Below are 12,950 nucleotides of genomic sequence, written 5' to 3'. Positions count from 1 at the left end.
CTGGGAGACAAAGCATCTTTCTCTCCCTTTCCTTCAACATACTTGTGCCATTTCTCTCACCAAGGCCTAGGGACACATCCCATTATCTGCCTGCGTGGTGGAAACTGTCAAAGTCAGTTTCTGACAGAGGTTAAATGAGTACTGACATTGCAGCACAGCTACAACAGTAAATACATGGAAGCCGCTGCTGCTGCTGTGTTCTGTTATATGATTACAAATAAGCCCCATACTGTATGCAAAGCTTTCCACTCCTAAAACATTTCATTTAATGGTTGAATTGATGGTAAATATAGGATGAAAGTATTCCATAAGAGGTGGCTGTCATTCAGTGTGAATATTACCTCCAAGACCTTGGCATCTGTCTAAGCCAGAGAGACCTCTACCCAAATTGCCCTTTTACCTCTTAAAGCCTTTGTCTCTCGAAGGGCACAAAATAAGAGAAGCACATCTGGGCACAACTTTTCTTTGTGAACTGACCCTAGGGGCTTTTGGATTCCTACCTTCTTTCCCAGCTGTTTCTTTCACTCCAAAAAATCCCTCAGGTCCTCTGGGGTCAGGCTCACCATTAAGTCTAGGCAGATTAGGTTTCTCTTTTTTAAAATATTGCAGATTTAATTTTTTTTTTTCAATTAGGCCAAAAGTAATGTGGTTGTTATTTTATTTTTTTTTCTCCTATGAAATCGAAGTACTGGAAAATTTTTACAAGCAGCCAAAAGTAGAACTGGGATAGTGCTTGACTTCTTGGCTGAGCTAAGGAGTTAAAAAAACATAATCCAAAGTTTCTTTTTCATATGGTTTTATTTTTAAAACTGTATGAAATTCAGTTCAATTTTAAAGTGTAGCTATAAATATTTACATTTAGGAAATAGTAGGAAAACTTTTTACCTCTCTAACTCTTTTTTCACCTGTGAAACTGTTCACAGCATTTAGCACATGTTTCAAAGTAGTTGTAATTGATCTAGCATTGTCAGTTTTCCTGGAAAATAGTTTGAGGGATGTGTACGGAGGAGAGTAGGAAGAATGCACTTATCTATAGCCTGGAAACTTTAGAGCTTCCATTTCTTTCAGGTTGCTATTAGAGATTAAAATCTAATGTTGCCAAATGTATTCTTGCCTGTGGACCCTCTGCTATGCAAGTTGGAGAAGGAAGGGAATGAGTCTCACCATTGTTAGACACATTTGACAACACTGGCCTTTGCAGATGACTTGGTTCTATTAAGTAAATCTGGGGAGGAATACAACTTTTTTTCTGAAATTTTATAGGTCTCTTGTGATCTGACAGACCTCAAAACACAGGGGGAGAAGTGCCACAGTTTTACATCCAGCCTGCAAAGGATTGCTATGTGAACAGTGGCTGTCTGGTGTGGGCAATTAATAGCATATCTCTCAATATAATTGACCCAGATAGTTCCAGAAAAACACCTCGATATATCTATATGTGGACCCATGGGCTGGGATATTTGAGCTGCTTCTACTAGAAAAACTGAACAGGTTGTAAAAGCAGGGTGAGCAGCCATTTGACAAAGTGGACATCTTGAAGGGATGTACTATCCCATGAGTGATGTACTTTGCAGGCCAAGTTAATGGGAAAGCCATGTACATATAAACCCTTAATTTGGCAATTTGAGGGATCAGAACTTGGTTACCCTTATCTACCTGTGATGCCATCCTGTATTCCAGCACTTGGGATGGACGTCTGGGTATTGCCACACCTTCTGGAGTGGTTCGTAGTGCTCAGGTCCAGAGTCTGCACCAAATTGCTCAGTTGTCAGGTGACATCCTAGGATTGGTCATCTGGTAGTTGTAAAGAGTTTGAACAACTATGGCCTGTGGCAGGTGGTGATTAAGAGAAAATTCCTTCTATTTGGGACCCCGGAGCAATCATGGTGATCTGGGAATTTGTGGGTGGTGAGGAACTTGTCTTGGGAGATGGGAGATATCTTTGCTAAATCACATCTTTCCAAGGCCTTGAGACTGGCAAATATAGGAATTTTTGAATGGGACTAAGTTGCTTGTGTTGCACACATGTGAGGCTGTGTGATTACAAGCTTTAGAAGGGATAAAATTAGTGACAACTGAATGGAGCATCATCGAGGCATTTCTCTCAGGAAGCTCATCACTGTGTTGCAAGTGAGCTACGCCACACTTCTGGCAAGGGGTAGGGAGGACACTCAAGAACTGGTGGTGCTCTCAAGCAGAGGGTGAGACTTGCTCACATATTAGTGGGTATTGCCCTTCAGTTCAAGATGGAAGGGTGAAGAGGCACAACCAGGTATGTGAACTATTGGCAAAGGAAGCTAAAGAATGGCTAATATTTCAGGAGTCACTTTTAAAAGACCATAAAAAATTAAAAGACCATAAAAATTAAATTATGATATAAATATAACCTGCCAAGGCAGATCAGGTTTTTTGGTGGACATAACTGTTAGATATGAGAGTAAACTGTCACCACTTGCTGATGCAGTGATGAATGGCTGAGAATTCTACATCTGGAGGAGCAAGTTCAGGAGATGGTAAATGCCACTAATATTAAACTCATTTGGTTTCTTATAGGTACATGTGGGAAGTGCTATGAGGGCAATTACAGGCTACTAGCTGAATTAGTACTCTCAAGCTCCCAGCAAGCAAAGATTTCACACTGTTGTTTGAATCAGGCTCTATTTACATCTGTCGACATTTTACTTATATTCACAAGTCAAGCAAGAACTATTTTCAGTTCTCTCTTAACCAGAAATTAGATCTGTTCCAGAGGATATAAAATAGCAGGCAGTGTCTTGAGTTCTCCACTAATATGCACAGAGGCTGCAGAAAAGATCAGTTATACATTTGCTTGATTTTACTTGACATTAATAGAGCATTAATTTTCTTTAGTTACTTTTATATATACTTAGTGCGAGGTTTGTGAGTTTGCCTTCCACCCCTACCACCTATTCTCCCCCATATGACACTTTTGGCATATTCTTCTAAAGGTCATTTTTAGAGCAGATTTTCTGAGATTTGCCAGCTTTACAGTCCTTTAATTTTAGTGTTTGAAATATCTTTGTCTTAAATTCAGACTTGGATCTTGAACTCTCTCAAAGTTTTGGTGAACAGGTCTCCAGAAATATTTATGAAGATCTTTCTTCCCTCCACCCCACTTCTGGAAACAAAAGTGGCTCCTAAAAACAAGACTTTCCCCCTCTTGGAAACACCTTCTGTTAACAGAAGGTGCAATTCTCATCACACCTTGTTGAGCTCTGAGTGTTGCATATTGCCATGTGCACCTGGTAAGTAGGACTCTGCTTGTAGCAGGGATATGTAGCAGGGCTTCCCTTTGTCCCAGCCATATCCCAGATATACACATAATTCACAGGAAGATTGTAGTTCTTTGTTTCCCTGAGAAGGTGCTGTTAGGCCTCAGTACCAGGGCATCTTCCTGCCATCTGCCAGCTTTCCTCCAGACGTGGAAGTCCTGCTGGACTTTGCAGCAAGCTGGAGATGGTATTTGAAGAAGTAAAAAAAAAAAAAAAAAATTAAAAATTCTGCTTCCTACCATGTTGGCACATGGCAGATACACTATCACATGTATTGGTACCACACTGGGACCTAAAACTGGTGCCCAAGTTCCACTACTGAAGATGCAGTCTGTGTGTGCTGTGTAATGCAATAAAGCCCAGTCTTCTTCGGGAGCCTCCTTGGCCCTGCTCACTCTTACCTCCTGCCAAGGCAGTTGAAAACATCTGGAATTATTCACTTCCAGAAAATGGCAGTTAATGGAAATAGACTTTGATACGAGCTCACAAAGCAGTTAAGGTGAATCTTAAGAGAGTTTTAAAGTCAGAATTATCATGAATTATGAAACTTCTATTTATTTTTTAGTTCTAGAGAAACCATAAAATATCTATTTCTAGTTCATTTTTACAGCAACCCTGACTAGCAGGGAGGAAGAAGCTTAGAAAGCAGTAGCCAAGGATATTACTGGATTGCATGGCAAGACTCTTGGTGTAAAAAAATAGGCTGTGAAATCATCTGGGGCTCTTTAGCCACTATCAGATTTTTGGCAAGGATTTTTGCATTAAAGTCAGTTGCATAGTGTTGGAAGGTAAAGTTTTGGAAGATGTTACTTTCTGCTATAATTTTATTTCTTTTTATTCTTCATTCCACTTCTTCTGAGTACTAAAACTGATTTAATGCTCCAGACACACTGTATTGTCTTTGGGACCCAGAAATTCTTTTTTACCTCCTAGTGCTGTGATCCCTGGGAGACCCTGAGCAAACAATGGAATCTTTGCCAGGATAAGCCTTTTTGCCTGAAAAGTGGTTTCTTTGGCATTTTGAAGCAAGCCTTAACTCACTTCCCTGTACTGCCATCCACGCCTGAGATCCCACGTACCTTTCATCACTGTGAAAATGACAAAGCACTCCAAATAAAGCTCCTCACCTTGCTCAATATTTCCTAGTCTTTCAGAAGATCTTTTTGCTATTGTTTGTATATATTAGTGAATTCTTCAATAATCTTGTTTCGTACCACTAGATAGTAATTTCCAAGGCAAATCAGGAACTGCTTCAAAGCTGGAGTTTTGCCCAAAGTGTTCCATTCACATGCTTTTAGTTAGGCATCTTCAGGAACAAGAGTATAACTTTTATTTCAGTACTTTCTTTCCTTTTTAGTACTAGCAGTCAGAAGATAAGGATTAGTCTGATTAAGAAAGCACTTATTACCTAAACACAGAAGGAATTTTGGATTAAAAAGCTGTCTAGGAAAAGTCAATGAATGTGTTGAAGGGATCTGTGGGTCATGGGGTGGAGGAGTGGGCAGCTTTGTCAAAAATGTTATTCTCACTGATTTTTTTGTAGTATCTGTTTTTTTTTATAGCCATTCTTAGCATTTCATACATGTCACCATATTAACAGACCCCATCACTTTCAGTTAGATGCAGTTCAAATGCAAGATACTGTCTTTTATATCTGGAATAAATTTAGAGCATGAAAAAAATTTTTTTCTAAACGTTTAACAGATAAGTATTATTTGCTATTTCTAGGTCTGACTACACTCCTAGGTTGTCCTCCCTAGAATCGTAGAATTACAGAATAATATATAATATACTAACATTTTGCTCTCTTTGATATTTATGGCTTCTCCCAACCCAGTGTATATCACTCTTGGTAAAAACTAATGTGCCTATGAAGAATGAAGGAAAATATTCAGAGACTAGGAAAAGCCTATCTTCTGAGAATTTAAATTTGCTCTAGAGCTGAAATTTACACTTGGATTCAAATACAGATCTCAATCAGGGTAACCACACCTCTTTGTAATCTTAGGTAAATTAAGAGGAATTAGAAGTACTTTGATTTGCAGCTATAAAGAGAAAGGCTTTGCCTTCTGGAGATCTAGGATTAAGTTCTGGCTCTGCAGAAAGAACAGGGAACAGACTACTGATTCCAGTGCGACCAGTTTTCCACCTTAGTCCTTTAATATTTTCAAACAAATTCAATTTTTTAAGCAAATGTCTTGCAACCCCCTTATGTTTCATGTATTGTTAGATGGTTGCTCTGCTTTATAATGTAAATGTCTGCCCTTCTTACCAGGAAAACTGGCATGACCTGGCTCTCTGAAAAGCACTGCTCCAATCTTTTGGGAGTTTCCGTATATCCCAAACTATCTCTCTCTCTCATTCATTTCTAGTGGTAAAGGGAAGAAATATGCAATAAGGAAAGCAAACAATTAAAGAATAAATAGTCTAAACTTGGTTCATTTAAGCATTACTTGATATACACTTCCCTTGTGTGTACTAAGTCGTAAAAATACATATATATAAATGTCTAATTTCCATATTTACAAATCAATAAAGTAAGAAAGTTGCCTGCTCATCTTCCTGTAAGGAGGACGTGAAGGAAATAACAACAGTGAAAGCTAGGCAAATTAACTTGTTTAAAACCTCAGGGAAAAGAAACAACAAAGATGTCTTATTTGCTGTCAGTCAGCTTACCACTCCAGGAACTTCACAGCAGGTTTCCTCTGCTGCCATGCTATGATCTGCAAAAAGTTCTAGCAGTGGCACAGATTGCTACAGGATAAGTGGACAGGAAGACAGGTATTAAGCTTTCTGAACAGTTACTTTCTAGGTCCAGTCTGTCTCCCTATCCATACAGACACCTTCTCTAGGTCCAGTCTGACTGCTTATCCACAGAGACACCTTCACTAGCATAGCAAGAGTTTCCCAAATATGGGACTGAACTAATTCCCATTTTGTGGGAGAAGGACTTCGGTAAGTTTGAGAATTTGTCTGCATGGGATAGGGAGAATTTCTGATGTGGTGGTGCTTTCATAGTAAGAACTAATTGTGAAAAAATTAAACATCAAGAAATCTATTGTGCATTTTGTTTGGAGTGTGGTATGGTCTGAAGCAATCTCAGCTGGAAGTGAGTTTCTAGAATTTTTTGTGTGTGAAATCCTATGTTGCTTTTCCCAGGTTGGATAGCCCTGTGTTGTTTCAATGGTGGCATTTTGTAGCAAGTCAGAGCCACACAGGGAAGACAAATGCCATGACTGCCAGTTTCAGTCTCCACAGCTATTTTGACTATGGAACAGAGACTTGTTCTGTATTTTGGAGGAACCAAAGCAAAAGGCAGGACACACTCAACAGTCTCTTTTGCTCAACAAAAGTTTTAAAGACTTTTGAGCCAGTCACTTCTAGTTACTGTGAGCACATCCTTTGCACCTGAAGTAAAACAAACACTGTTTCCAGACCACTAGCTACAGCTCTGTTTCTATCACAGTAATCCCAATGGTGATGAAGTAATAAATTCCTGCTATTATAGCACACAATCAAAGTTATGCATAGGCAAATTCTTGGCAGCCGAGATCCAGTGGAGATCACATATACAGTAAGGTCCTGATGATCACCCAGGGAGTGACATTGTCCTGGGCTTACCTTGCCAGGGCACCATCTCCACCTGCCCTCCTTGTTCTGTAGGGACTGACACAGTGAGCAGGCTTCCCCTTTCCCCTTGCAAGTTTGTGCCAGGCTCCATCCAAAACCTTTCCCATGTTCTCAAAGATGGGTCTCTCCCTGCCAGACCCTTTTTCAGCTGCACTGCAGATACTAATTGCCTTGCTCTCCCCATGAAGAAGTAGCTTGAACTGGTCAGCCTCTCTGCCCTTTATCTCCCATGTCATTTTAGAAGGGCTCCTTTTCCTTCTGAAAGGCAATGGAGTATTCCTCAGGAAGAACAAATCTAGAAACCAACTACAGGACAATTTTAAAAGTATTTCTTCTTTGTTGTCACTGCAACATTATGAAATCCTCTTGAAATTTATTTTTTTCCATTAATGCTAGCTGTCACAGGGATTTATGGCTGTCAGTGGAAGGGCAATAAATGTACCAAAGAGGGCTTTAAATATATTGTAACACTTTTAAGGAAGGAGAAATATCTAGGTAAATGAGTAAAAATAAAATAATTCTCATACAATATTTTAGATCTGGGAAACCTAATGAAGATATCAATAAACTAACTGGAAAGAATAAAAATAGATGTACTCTCTATTTACTTTTGCCTTTTGTCAAACTAAGTTAATTGATTTAATATCATGTAACTGAACTGTGTCCAGACAGCTCTTCTCTTTTGCTGTGGAATGGCTTCACAGCAAGGCAGATTAGAGTCCAGGCTCCCACTGTTATCCATGTCACAGGGCCAAACTGCTGGTACAGCCAAAGACCATCAGGACCTGTGTAATCACAGAAAGACTAAGTTTGTCAGCCCATGGCAGATCTACAGTGTCTTTCTGGACTCTTCAGGATTTTTTAAGTTCTGAGTTCATACTGTTGCCTTGTATTTGATAAGTGATTTTGGCCTAGATGACCTTCCCAACACTGGATCATTGGAATGATCCAATGGTCCTGTGATGATACACTAGGCCAAAGCAACATAATAATCTGCTGAGAAGAACAGTTACCCTTCAGGGAGACTTAGCACCTTCATTAATACATATTTTTTGTGATTTCTTGGTAGGTAAATTACTGCAGTATTTTAGGTATACAGATGCAATAAAATGCTGTGTTGCACAGCTTTTGCAGAAAGCTTTTTTTCCTAGAGAGGAATTAGTCTTTTACTCTTTTACACAAACGCCTCTAGCACCAGGAGTTGCAGCCCTCAGGAGGAACTTAAAATTATCACCTACAATAAAATAATATGTTCATCTCAGAGGGGGAAATCTTTTTACCATCTTAGTTATAATACTTGGAATATGCAAGGCTTGAGTGCATGCCAATGGGAAGTACTAGGCTTAGGTTAGGCATTTACTTAAATTGCAATTATTTTTAAAATTAGAAGTAAGACCTGAGTATTGTTTACAAAAAGTATAACAGTTCAATAATCTACTATGAGTTTAAAAAAAGTAGATCTCAGAGATTCAAGGATTTTTGTCACTGAATAAGTTTGGGAAGAAACCCCCTATACGTTCTTTTTTTTTTTAAACAATATAATAATAAAGTTTTTTGGGGTTTTGTTTGGTGGGTTTTTTGTTTGTTTTATTGTTTTGTGTTTTTTAAAATAAGATGAACTTGAAAATATATTATGTAAAATCACATAGCATGGTTTTCTTTATTGCTGGTACCCACAGCTAGGGGTTGGTTCCATGTCCACGAACATTGCAACAGTGCTAGGGGCAGGTGGTGGGTCACAGGGAGACCCTTTGTGACACCCCACTATAGCATGTGTGGCCAGTACAGGTGCTGTGTCCAGCAGGATAATGGGATAGGATAAGATGATGGAGCTGGTGAGGAGCTTCCAAGTATAGCCCAACTTTCCCTGCTGTCTCAGCAGCCCAATCGTGCTGAGGTCTTTTCACAAATCTTCTCACTTGTCCCTTTCCTATTTTTCATTTTTTTTCTCCTGCAGAATGGAGGAGACACCCCCTAGCCATCCCAGGATGGCCTGGGTGGAGGATGGTGCTTCCCAGAAAAGCAGCTCTCCAGCAGATCTCTGCCAGATGATTGTGGTGGATCCACTGCACACAGGTGAGGGAGGGGGTCCTGTTGGACTGGGCAGGACTGGGGCTGCCAGCACATCCTGCACAATGCCAGCACCATGTTTCCCAGGCATGCTGGCTGTGAGGGTCCTGGAGGGACCTGATGTGATGCCTGAGTGCTGAGGATGCTCAGGGCTGCCCCAGCACACTGATCCCAGCACAGCCTCTCCCAGGGAGGGGTCCCAGCTCCTGCTCCATGGTGTGGGCAGCAAAGGGCAGCTGGCTGGTGGGAGGCAGCAGTGCTGTGGAGCACTGGACTTTTCCTGTCTATCTGCCAGCACATTCCTCAGCCTGGGGCCCTGGCATTTTCCCCACCATGCCGTGCTCCAGCATGGCAGCTCCTCTGCTGGGCCCCCTTCAGCTGGGGCTACACGGGAAGGCCATGCCAGGGGAGCGTGTGTGGGGCGGGCAGAGAGCAGATCTTCCTCTGCTCCCTACTGTTGCCAGACCTTCAGTAGCCCTCCCTGCTCTACCCCTCTGTTAGATGCCAGCTGGTTACAAATGTCCAGAGAGGAAGAGGAAGTTGTGGACTCCATCCAGATCCTTGCCAGCAACCTCAGCCAGGTACCTGTGGCCAGCTGGACGGTGACTGTTCCAGCATCTGCTGGCAGGAACATGGATGCTGGAGGTGTCCTGGCTGGACAGAGCTGCTGTTTCCACATGGTGCTGCCCCTCAGAACTCCAGTCCTGCTGGAGTCTCATGCTCTCCGTTTGTATATCTATCCCCTGGCTGCCAGGATGTGAAATGCAAGATCACCCTTCTTTACAAAATCATGGATCTGTGCATAAACACGGCGTTCTTTGGCTCGTCACAGCGCCTGATCGATTTCTGCCGCAGATATGGCCTGGTAGAGAGGATCCAGGTGAGAGGACACCCAGCTCTCAGGGAAAGGGGCACTGCCACCCCGTGAGAGCCACACCTGGGCAGAGCTAGGGTCTGGTGGCACTGGGTGCTGGCAGGTGGCAGCTCTGTTGTGCCCTGCAGGTGCTGCTGGAAGATGAGCCCTGGTACCAGCTGTCCACAGAGCTGCGGCAGGTCGCCATGCTCACCATTGAAATACTGAGGTACCATTGAAATACTGAGGTACCTGCCTGTCCCTGCCAGGGACTCTTCCCCAGAGGACAGCATCCCTCTGCACAAGGCCTCAAGGCACTGCTCCCAGTGTCCAGATAAGCTCTCTCTTTCAGCAAGACAGCAGAAGTGGTGCTGGTAGACAAAAAGAGAAGCCTCCTAGAGACATGCTTCAAAACTGTCTTCTGGCTTCCTCCACACTCTCATTTAAACAAAGATCAACAACTCCTCCTAAAGAGTGTAAGTCCTGGGGGAGTTGTGGAAGCTCCCAGTCCCTCTGGGCTGCTTCCTGGCTGCTCTGTGCTGCCCCATGACCAGAGGTCCAAGGCAGGGTAGGGTCTCAGCTTTGCTTTCCTGCCCCATGACCAGAGGTCCAAGGCAGGGTAGGGTCTCAGTTTTGCTTTCCTGCCCTAGTCCTTTCATCCCCTTCTCAGGGCCCAGCCATGTCCAACGCTGCTGGCTGCCAGCTCCTAGGTCTCTCCTGGGCAGCATGGGCGTCCTCCCCTGACACTGGCAGCTAAGATCAGTCTCAGATCAGTTGAGAATCACTGCCACCACTCTCTGATCTCCTTGCAGACCCTGAGAAGCATGGACTCCATGCTGAGGGCAATAGTGCTCAGCTCTCCTCCCTCCAGAATGAGCGAGGAGCTGCAGAACATCTTGCAGGTATGGCCTGGGCAAAGCGTGGGGGTCCCAGGGCTGCTCTTCACCCTGAAGGGGAGGTGCTGCCCACTCGTGGGTGAGTGATCCCCCCAGACCAGTGCCTCGCAAGACAGTGCCCACCTGCCATGGGGAAGCAGAGGCTGTCACCAGGCTCTTACCAGGTTCCTTCAGGAGCACAGAGGGTGGCACCAGCCTGCCTGCACAGCCACAGGGTTGGCCCAGGGCCTGCAAGGGAGCCCAGGGGCAGGAGCCTTGCTATAGGCTTTGCTTGAGGCCAGAGGAAGCCTTGAGGGATAATGCAAGTCCCATGCAGGACTGGAGCTGCCCTGCTGCTGCTGAAGTGGGTGTTTGCTGTGGGGCTCACCACCAGCTTCTCTCTGCCCAGGTGCTGCTGGACTTCACCAACTCTAGGATACAGGAAGTGTGGTCAAGGGCCTTGGGCAGGATTGAAGTGCTGAGCCGTTTCCTGTACAACTATTCCACACAGAAAGTAAGGCCATGGCACCATCTAGACATGCTGTGCTGCTCACCCTTGCCCAGCTGACTGCTCTGGGATGTGGGCTCTGTAAATCCAGGGATCCAGCCCTGGACACACTTGGGTGTGGGGCTTCAGCACCAGCTGCCTATTAGCCTTGCTGCTCTTCTGCCTCCCTCACACAGGACTGGGACCTCTTTAGAAAAAAGGACTGCACTGTCTGCTATGAAGACATCCAGATCTCAATCCTGGGACAACTGCTGGGACGTCTTCTCCTTTTACAAACTTCCTCCAGAGAAAAGGAAACAGCTTTGAGCACTCTTCATCACCTCAGTGAATTCATTTGTAAGCAAAATGATACGGGACACTGTGGTGGGCTTCATTCCCCTCCACACAGACATCTCCTCAAAGCTCTGCCTCTCTGCTTGACCGTCTTTGCCCCTCTGGAAGCTTCCCATATCATCCAGCTGTCATTTGCTGCTGAAGCCAAGTGCTCTCCTCATATCCAGGATCTTTTCTCTGCTGGTCTCCTTCCTCCATCCTTTCACCATCTTCAACCCTGCTGATCTGTGAAGCCCAGTATGACACCCTCCACAATCTCCTTGACTGCTTCTCTCCTGCCATCTCACAAACAGATCTCAAGTTTGGAAAGCTTGCTGGCAAAGCTGCTGTGTCTTATGACTTTTGCATCTGCCCCACTCTTTAGGCAGGTCAAGGCTGAAGGATAACACACAACTCCATGGAGAAGGTGACACCACCTCCTTGCTGCGCTGTGTCAACCTGCACAATACTAAGGTAGCAGCTCCAGCTCCAGCCCTCCTGCCCTGGTTCTCACCCTGTGACAGCTCACTCTACCCTGCTAAGCAACACCATCAGGGTGCTTGGTGTGACATGTCTCTGCTCCCTTCCTTCCTGGCATAGCCCTTTGAAAGGTACCTCACGCCTTCTGAGAGGACACACATCATCCTTGCAGCCATGGAGGTAATGACAGAAACCACTGTCTTTGACAAGATGGTGGCACAACACATTCTGGAAGTAGCCATGAGAGACCCGGATTTCTGGCTGATGGATGTAAGTGACCTGTGGCTGGATTGCTCTGCCTTACAGCCCTGTCAGGCCTTGCTCCTCTGTCCATCCCTCCCTCCCAAGCCCAGGTGTCTCAGGCACCTGAAGCCACCTTAGAGGCAGCAGAGAGGGATGGAAAAGGCAGCTGAGGACATAGCTGCACTCCAGCGGCAGCACCACTCTCACCTGTGTCCCCTCCAGGTGCAAAAGATTGTGAGCTGCATCTATGACAGCCTGCAAGACATCCCGAAACTAGCAATTCAGCACTGCTTCGACTCTCTGCTGGTGAAGATGGCTGACGAGTACCCTGAGAAGGTGGTCACAACACTATTGAACATTGCTCCACAAGGAGACAGGTACTGGCCCTGACAATCCTAAGGGCTTGTGGGAGAGAGACCTTGAGACTTTCTGACTTCCAGACCAAAGGAATGCTGCGGGACACCTCCAAGGAGTGGGGCTCTCCATCCCACCAAGATTTCCAGCCTGATATGTTGTCTGGGCTTGCAGGAGCCAAAGCTGGCAGAACCAGCCTGGAGCCACCATGCTGCTTGTGGGGAGCACTACCTCAGTCTCCTCCTTCCTGCCTGGGCAGGGTCCCCAGGCACACCAAGCCCCGTGGGGCTGGCCCAGGCCATGCTGTGGCCAAGGCAGCCCTGCTGAAGGAG

This window comes from Sturnus vulgaris, chromosome 1 (genome assembly GCF_052056855.1).
Source record: "Sturnus vulgaris isolate bStuVul1 chromosome 1, bStuVul1.hap1, whole genome shotgun sequence".
NCBI classification, from domain to species: Eukaryota; Metazoa; Chordata; class Aves; order Passeriformes; family Sturnidae; genus Sturnus; species Sturnus vulgaris.
This window is presented reverse-complemented; position numbering follows the sequence as displayed.